Consider the following 9,841-nt stretch of genomic DNA (forward strand, 5'->3'; position numbering starts at 1 on the left):
ATATGTCATTTGTAACAGAGACCATCAGGAGTTACAAGCAGGGTAAGATAATGGGTAATTGGAGCTGAAGTGATACAGACTGTGCAACATGACTAGATACAAAAACTCAAAAATGGACAGCAGAATACTACCTAATTGTAATGTCATTATGTTAAAACACTGAAAGAAGCTTCATCTGAGCTATAGTTTTTTGTTTGTTTGTTTGTTTGTTTATATATATATTTTTTGTATTTTTTATTTTTATTTTTTTCTCTATATTTTCATTTTATTTCTTTTTCTGTTGTCTTGCTATTTCTTTTTCTAAATCGATGCAAATGTACTAAGAAATGATGATCATACATCTATGTGATGATATTAAGAATTACTGATTGTATATGTAGAATGGAATAATTTCTAAATGTTGTGTTAGTCAATTTTTTTAATTAATATATATATATATATATATATATATATATATATATATATATGGGAATGGGCATAGCCCAAATACCCCCAGAGATTGTGAGAAAGAACAAATGTGAAGGTGGAGTTATAATAGAGAAGATAGGCTTTAACAAATGAGTATTACTGCTAATTCATTATATTGTTTTTTCTTCTAGTCTCCAGTGTCTTGGAGCAGCCCAAAAGCAAAAACCTAAAATTGTGGAATGATAACCCACACCAAATTCTGAAATCTGTTCTATAACTAGTTGTTGTGGTATACTTTGAATATATTGCTTCTTGTATATATGTTATTTTTCACAATAAAAGAAAATTGCTGTAAAGTTTAAAATAAGTAAAGTACTTAAAAAAAGTTATACTTTCTTTCTTCTTTACATGTCTCACTTTTTTTGTTGTTGTTGATAACTGCAGTTTTTGAATAATATAAGGTGGAAACTCTAGAATCCTGATTCTCTCCCTCTGATAGTTAGGTGCAGGTGTCAACTTTGCCAGGTGATGGTACCTAGTTGTTTCATTGCTGTGGGCTTAAATCCTCAGCATGTGAAATTTATCTGTGGCTGAGTACATCTGCAGTTGGCTAAGGGGAGTGCTCCCACAATGAATGATGTTTTAATTTGATCATCTGAAGGCTTAAAAGGAGAAATCAGAAGAGAGCGAAGCAGTTGAGCACAACTTAGTTCAGAACTATGAGCCAACACAGACACAGACACTTGGAGATGAAGAAAGAAAACACACCAGAGGAAGCCATTTGAAACCAGAAATCAGGAGAGGAAGCCAACAGATGTCACCATGCGCCTTCCCGTGTGACAGAATGTCCCAGATGAAACCTGTCTTTCCTCCAAAGAACGGTAACTAAATAAATCCCCTTTATAAAAGCCATTCAATTTCAGATATATTGCAGTACCGCAGCTTTAGGAAACTAAAACTCACCCCTTCCTAGGGTTTGTATATACATCGCCAGTTCTGTTTCTCTGAACAATAATACGGTGGCCTTCCAAATTTCCAAGAATATATCAGTCTTTTCCAAAGACACAGTAGACTATCTCGTTCCTTAGTTTCTCTTTGGTTTTTCAATTGTTTGCTCTAACTGAACCCATCACCTCATGAAGTTATGATATGTAAACATTCTACAAATGGAATGAGAAGATCTCAGTACTGGAAAAATTTGACTGAGGTAAATAAAAGAAAAAATACTCGGCGGGGTCTTCCAGGGAACCTTCATAAAGGTCAAGTAATATCTCCTCTTAGGGACTGAGCTTTGAAAGGGCTCCAGCCCCATTCACCTCTCTCCTTTCTAAAAAAAAGTGGGCTGTTTTTTCAAGGGTGCTATGGAGTAGAGGAGAGGGGATGGAAATAGCATAGATTAAAACGTTACAAAGTCTGCTACTCTTACTGAGATTCATTCAGTTTTCTTGATTAAATGGGTAGCTACAGGTTGTTAATTACCAAAATTATGGAAAAGCTCATTCTGGCCATTTTTTCCCAGTTTTGTTGTTGCTTTTATGGTAGGGTAAACTTACAGAGGTCCTTACTCAGTTACATATTAGATGATCTCTGCTTACCTATGAGTATTCTAACCAAGCATTCTAACAGACACAACCACACTCATAGTTTAGTTATTTAAGAAAATGTTGGAATCAAATGTATTTACTGTAAAGTGCATATAGCATTATTCAAACCTAGCTTACTATATTATACTACTTTTTAATACTTGTCATAACTATGTGGTAGGGTACATCATTTTCTTTATAAATAATGTTAACAGAATTGAAAATCATATTCAAAATAGGTTCAAATCATTATACATGCATCATTAATGTATGCAACTTTCATTCAAGAAACAATGTAATTCATAAACACTGATAAACATGTACCCAATAAAATATTTAAATGTTGAAATTTCTCACTGATGGTGAATTGAATACTCTCTCTAACTGAAAGCAAACACTTTAAAGATATGTGCTTTTATATTTTGGAAATTCTAAGAATTTTGCAAGTCATTCCAAAATTTTAATTTTATATTTTTATGGGATGAAAAACATATATTTCAAACAATGCTTCTTAAAAATATGATTCCTATGGAATCTTTGATATATTTCCTATATATCCTTTACTTTCACTGAAAATGGGCCAAGTTATTAAGATACATTCTCATAGACCCATTCATTCTTTTTCTGACATTGATCATCCTGAGCCCAGGCATAAAATGATTTTTTGGGGTGTTTTAGTTTGTTTATAACTCGCTGAATTAGTAAATACATGTCAATTTAAAATGTTACCTATTAATGATTAACCTCATATGTAAGTAACTTGAAAAGAGCAGGAACCTCTATGGTATAATTTTAAGAATATGTATTGGAAAATAATATCTATGTAAGAAGTTGCTCTCCAATTCATCTCTGTCCATTCCTTAAGTGTCAATCATTTTCATGCCATTGGATTTTTTATATAAAGCTAGTGTGTAATTGTAACTCTGATATGATGGAATAAGTAGGAAATTAAAAGTTCAATGTCAGTTAACCTCTCAGATAAAATTAGTTTACAATTTCTACAGTAAAATCATACCATGTAGAAATGGAGTATCAAAAAAGGTATCTAGGCTAATGGGAATTTTTAAGAATGTAGACAGTTCTAGAAAAAGAATCTGATATTTTGTTATAAGGGTTGATGAGTGTGGCATGTGGTGGTATTAACTGCATGTCTGTTGGCCAGAGATGTTGAAATAGAAGGGTGTGTTAACAGGGATAGAAGGAAGGCAATCTTACAGCTCAGTTAGCTATATATTTAGGCTTATTTGTTTACATAATTGTGGTCTGGTGACTTCCTTCAGGGAAACTGCTAGAAACTGTGAGGTTCTTCCAGGAACAGTAGGCTTAAGAAATCTCTGTTTAAGGTCATACTGTACTACACATGTTCTCTGGGATCTTCCATTTATTGTTTCACCTCTGAGGTCAGATTCTTCTTTAGTAAATTGAAGATGTTTGTTTCAATAATCCCTTTGTCTAAGTCTAGAACCTGATAAAATCATTATCACTCCTGAAAACTCTTGCTGATAAAACCTATGCTATAACATAACTTTAGAGAAATAATATCTGAAATTTGAAAATAATACAAATAGATGGGTACTTTGTCTTTTGTTTGTTATGTAAAGGATGAAAGATTATATAGGGGAGATAAACTTAATTCAACTCATTGTTTACCATAGATTAGAGATTTCAGAGTTAGTGAACTTACAGTTAAATTACACGGTTTTGATGAGATGTTGATTTTGTAGAAATATAAATAATTTCCATCTAATTGAACAGATAAGCCCAAAGTTTATGATTTATTAACCTGTTGGACCTTAGCTAATTTTGTAGCTAGTCCAGATTCATTCTAAAATTGCCTAAAAGCACCCAGCTTTGCAAATGCTCTTTGAATCTGTTTTATCATCAAACTGTTGGTGGTTCCTTTGTAATTGAGTTTAATAAAATATTTAGCATGCATTCATTTTATATCTGTATGAGGGACATATATTTTAATATTTTATCATTTTACTTTTTAAGTTACTTTTCTATTCTAATTGTTGTCTTCAGAGTAAAATTTTATTTTTTCTTACCCCAAATTCCTGCTACTGCAAGCAGTATTCGTAATAAGGGAATAAACCTTAACGTACTGGTGTTTCATGAATTGGATAATAAGTCTAGAATGTATACTGTTCTGAGGCATCTGCATTAAGATAATTCTGTTTTAGTAGGAAGGTTAAGTAGTGAACTTGCAAAGATATATTTTAATAAAGAAGCACTATAAGGTCAAATAGGTTCAACGTAGTATTAATGTGTTGAGTGTTCAGAGAAAACGTTTAAATTATCTTGGCTACTTTTTCCATTCCAAACAGATTGTTAGATCATTAAGAAGTTCTTAAAAGTATAATCTCCATGTCCAATTTCAGATTTATTAAATTATTATATTGAGGAATGAAGCCTTATAATATGTTCATTATAAAAAACATCCCAGTTGACTTAGATGCAAAATCTGCTTTGGAATCTAGTTTCACTGCGGAGTGCTTTTCAATCATGATTTCTCATTATTAAACTCAGATTAGGGGTGATAAGGATAATAATGGAAAACTGATTGAAAAATAGTATTGTAAATGCATGATAAAATATTCTTTCCAGAGGTATATTTTGATATATGTCACAAAGTGTACAAAGGTTTAATGCAATCTTTTATGTTCAGATTGAATCTTTTTTGTTCAGTTTTGCAATCTTTTATGTTGTTTTTCATGTAGATAATCTGTTTTTTTATTTTGGAGATAGAAGAAGAAAAAATACCTGCCAGCTTCAAAGGATGACTTTTTAATGACATTTTTGGTAATCATAAAGAATTTATATAGGCCAAAATGGAAGAGGTTGTGCTTAGAAAATAAATCAAAGCCCTGAAGAATGTTATCAGATTTGAAAAAGACTTTGGAGGACAATATGACAGTGGAAGCTGTGGCTCTTGGGAGCATGTTAAAAGCATAAATTGACTTTAGTTTGAGTAGCAAAGGGGCAATCATGAGAGGTCAGTTGGGGAAAATGGAAAAAGGCTAAAATGGAATCATCAAGGAGTTAGTCTGAAAGAGGGCTAATGACACAAAACTAAAACCAAATATTTTTAATTCATTTACATTTTTCTTAATGAAATCTCATTAAGGAACTAAAAAATGTATCCCTTCCAATTTTCCTGTCAATTATCACTAACACTCACATCCAGCAGGTCAACAAACACAGCATAATAAAACAAAAATGAAAAGAAAGTAAAGTTTAATTACACTAGAAATTGATGCTTATAATTTATGGTGAGGGTTGACTCACCAGTTGTCAAGCCCATTGAACTACAGTGAGGAAAACCCGATCCAATCATATTGAGGTTTGCCTCATCAATTAAAAAAACTGAAGAAATATTAATCATTAATGATTAATATCATTAATGCAATAGAAGATGCAATGTCTGCTTCTTCTTAACTTCACTCCAATTTAGAGATCAGGATTTACTATTCAAGGCAATCTGATTATCATATTCACACAATGCTCTCAAACTGCTAGATAAATCTTTCTATACATTGTCAAAAGTAGAAATACATAGAAAATAGTTACACAGTGAGCATGTGTGTGTGACAATGTGTGAATATATGAGATGGTTGTGTGAGTATGAATATGTGAATGAGGATGTGTGTTTGAATGAAAGTATGAGTGTGCATGTGTTTATTTATGCTTTTGAATATTTCATGGGATTGAATATGAGAATGTTTTTGTTTCCTAGCTGCTAAATCAAATACTATACAGTGGTTTGGTTAAATACTAAACAATGGGAATTTATTGGCTCTCTATTTTTAGGCCAGGAGAAGTTAAAAATTAGGTGTCAGCAAGATAATGCTTTCTCCCTGAAGACTATGGCATTTCTGGCTGACAGACAGTGATTCTTGGGTCCTAAGCTTTTCCAATACACGCAATGCACATGACAGCATCATCTCCTTTCTCTTCTGGGTTCCACTGACTACATTTTAACTCAAAATAGCATCCTTACAAGGATCTATTTACAATAGGTTCACACCCATTGGAGTGGAGTAAAATTAAGAACATTCTTTCTTTCCTAGAGTTCACATTTCAACCTACCACAGAGTATGCGTTTTTCAGTGTATGAGGTGATAATGGGAAATAATGCCACATTTTAATGTCCAGATAATTAAATCACTGTCTGTAGGTGTACTAGTCTGAAAGGTTCTGTAAAACAATGTCATCTTAGAATGCTTCTTATCTATTTAAAATATAAGTTCAAAGGCCACAGCAGTAGGAGAGATTTCCCTCCCATTACAACTGAGGTGTACTAAGTTAATGCCCTTAGAGCACTGAGAACTTAAAATGGCCATTGCATAGCTGTGTGCCTTCTCATCCTAGGACTAATTCAGAGGTTTCTATTGTCATTCAGATAATCCAAGATCAAAACAAAGAGAAGTCAAAATTCCTCTATTAGTAAATATACTGATTCAGCAGAAGTCTCCTCTCAGGAAAAAATTAAAATCATAAGCCTATGATGTTGTAAGAAAGCAGAATACAAAACAATTATTTTTTCTCATAAATATATTTGAAGTTTTCTTTTGACATAGATATGATAGAACAAAACAGATGGCAGATATTTTCTTCTAATGTCAGTCTTTTCCATATTGTATTCTGCAGAATTACATTAATGAGGTGATCCATGAAGAAAGGTCATCGTCAAAGCTATTTAGGAAGAATAGTGGCACTTCTAATGTGGTGTTTCCCATGTGTTAAGCATTCCAGCTGTATTATTATATCACTTAATTATCACAACAATAGAAGGTATAGTTCTGTTATTATTCTGATTTTTCAGTGAGAAGACTGAGTCATGTGTGGAAAGTCAAGTAAGTTGCCTAAGGTTTTACACTTCTAATGACTAATAGATTCAGAGTTTAAATCCAATCTGACTGTGCGTAACTATTTGGATGAACTTTATCAGTGCAATGTTTTTCATGTTTTGTAAGGCAAAGTAACCTATGTGCTTATTTGTATGTGAATCTCCAACATATTTTACTATCTAAAGCTATTTCTATTTATGGAGAAACATATATTAACTTTACTTAGAGCTAGTGTTCAGTGAGATACTCTATATAAGTCCCTATTCTAATAGTTTGTATATATAGCACTCATGTTTATTTATACTAATTAATTTTGCCTTGGGTTTGATTCCCTTGGAAACAGATTCTTAGAGGTTTATCCAAAAGAGATTCATAAAGTGCTCTTGAGAACAATACCTGTAAAGTAATGAGGGCAAGCAAAATTAAGAAAAAGGAGATGCTGAAATGCAATGCACTTGCAACAGAGGCCTCAGCTCTTCCCATGGGAGAAACCTAGATTTAGCATAGCCCTTCAGATTTATCTCAAACTGAGCCAAAGGGATTGGACCTTTGTTTTCTTGCACTGAACATTCACTTCATGAGGGATGTCCCTGAGATGGGATGTACTCTTGGGCAAGAAACGCCTGTGAGCAGAGGCTTTTCCAAGACCTTAGCTTCAAGCCATCAGCAGCCAAGCTTTGCAGTGTCTGATGAATGAATGCTTTAGTCCCAAAGCGTAGATCAGAGTAGGACACCGCAGAACCCACAGAAGGTGCCTTTTTTTTTTGTCAGGTTTATTGAGTTATTACTTGCAATTCATTCACATTAACCCTTCTTAGCACACAGTTCTGAGTTTTTGACAAAACATGCAGTCACGTAGCCACCACCATAAAAAAGAAAATAGAGAGCAGTTCCAGAAGTCCCTGCATTTCTTTATGCTTCTTTGTATGGAAAGACATGTTTCATACAGCATTATTCTTTTGTGAGTTACTCATTTTGTTGTATGCATCAGGTAGTTCATCCTAATATTCCCTTGTATAGATGCACCAAAATTTGGTTATTCATTTACCAGTGAAGGACATTTGTTTTCAGTTTTTGGCAATTGTGAATAAATCCATTATAAATATTTATGTACAACTTTTTTTTGCAAAGAAAACCTTTCTCCTTCTGTGTAAATATCTAAGAGTGGGATTGCTAGGTTGGAGTTAAAGTTTATGTTTAACTTTATGAGAGAATAAATGCAGAGCCACAGCATATCAATATTTTCAGTGTCTCCGAATCCTCACTAGCACTACAAAATGGTGATTATTGTTAATTTTCTTTTTTAATTTTAGTCATTCTGATAAGGGTATCATGGAATTTAATAATGGTCTTAATTTCTTTTTCTCTACTGACTAATTATGTGCATTTCTTCATATGCTTATTTGCCATCCTATTCTTGGTGACATGTCTCTTCATCCATTTGATCCATTTTTTATGATAGCATTTGTTTTGCTATTATTGACTTTAGATGGTACTTTGTATAATCTGGATATAATTCCTTTATCAGGAATGTGTTTTGTGAATATTTTCTCCTAGTCTGTAACTTCTCTTTCTCTTTTTTTCTTTCATATTGGTGTCTTCACATTGGAAAATTTTTGAATTGTCCAGTTATTTAATCTTTTCTTTGTATAAAGTGTGTTTTCGGTATCATATCTAGGAAATCTCACAGGCAATATATAGATAGTTGTGTTTTGCTTTTTATCTAATCTGACAATATCTGTTGGTGTATTTGTGTATGGGTGTGTAGTCCATTTATAGTAACATTGCTGCATTAACATCCACTGTTTTGCTAATTGATTTTTGTTTATTCCCTCCATTATTGTCACTTTTCTTCCCTTTTTCTAGCTCTTTGAGATAATTTTACATTTTTGATTCCATATTATTTTCATTATTTGCTTATAATTTATACAAATTTATTTAATTATTTAGTGGTAGTCCTAAGGTTTGAAATATGCAACTTTAATCACAGTTTATCTTCAAGTAATATACTGCCTCACTTTATTTCTCCCTCCTATTTATCATGCATTTTGTGTGCATATTTCACTTTTGCATATGATATAAACTCCAAATACATTGCTACTATTTTTGCTCTAAACAATTATTTATTTTAGAGTAAGTAAATTAGATTTTTTTAATATTAACATTTATTTTAGTGATTTTCATGGATCATCATTTCTTTGTGTAAATTCAAGTTTCTCTTTTCTTCTACCATACTATCTTTAATATTTCTTTTAATATTTTATAATATTAATATTTAATAATAATCTTTTAATATTTCTGGTAATGATCTCTTTCAATCTTTCTTTTTTTAAAGGTATTTCTTCCTCATTTTTAAAAGTAACTTTTGCTTTGTAACAGATTTTTTTTTTCTTTTGGACCTTTAAAACTGTTACTCCATTCTCTTTTGGTGTAAATGTTTGCTAAGGATTCTACTAATGTTAATATTTTTGTTACTCTGTGCATGATGTGTCTTTTATCTGAAGATGAATTCATGACTGACTTTTTATCTCTGGTTCTCATCAGTTTGAATATAATATATAGGTCAATCTTGTGTTTTGAATGTGTGAGGGGAGGGTTGTGTGGTGTTTTCATCTTATTTATTTTTTTAAATTTGGATCTTTATCTTCCTTAGGGTACTTGGAGCTTCTTGATTCTGAGGTTGACTATTTTTCAATGTTTTGTGAAACTTTTCAGCCATTGTGTCTCCAAATATTTGTTCTTCAATGTGCTTCTCTGCTTCTTTTATAGAATTCTAATTATATTTATTTAGACCATTTGATATTATCCTCAAATTCTTGGATGCTTTTTTTTCTTTTACCTTTTGTTGTTTCACTTTGTATAATGCCTAGTTATCTATTTAAAGTTCAGTGATTCCTTAGCTGTGTCAACTCTACTGAAAAGCCCTTCAAGGGCATTTTTGTGTGTACATGCGCGTGCATGTGTGTATGTGTGTTTTATTCTAGTATTATCATTCCAATT

Source organism: Tamandua tetradactyla, chromosome 4 (genome assembly GCF_023851605.1).
Source record: "Tamandua tetradactyla isolate mTamTet1 chromosome 4, mTamTet1.pri, whole genome shotgun sequence".
NCBI lineage: Eukaryota > Metazoa > Chordata > Mammalia > Pilosa > Myrmecophagidae > Tamandua > Tamandua tetradactyla.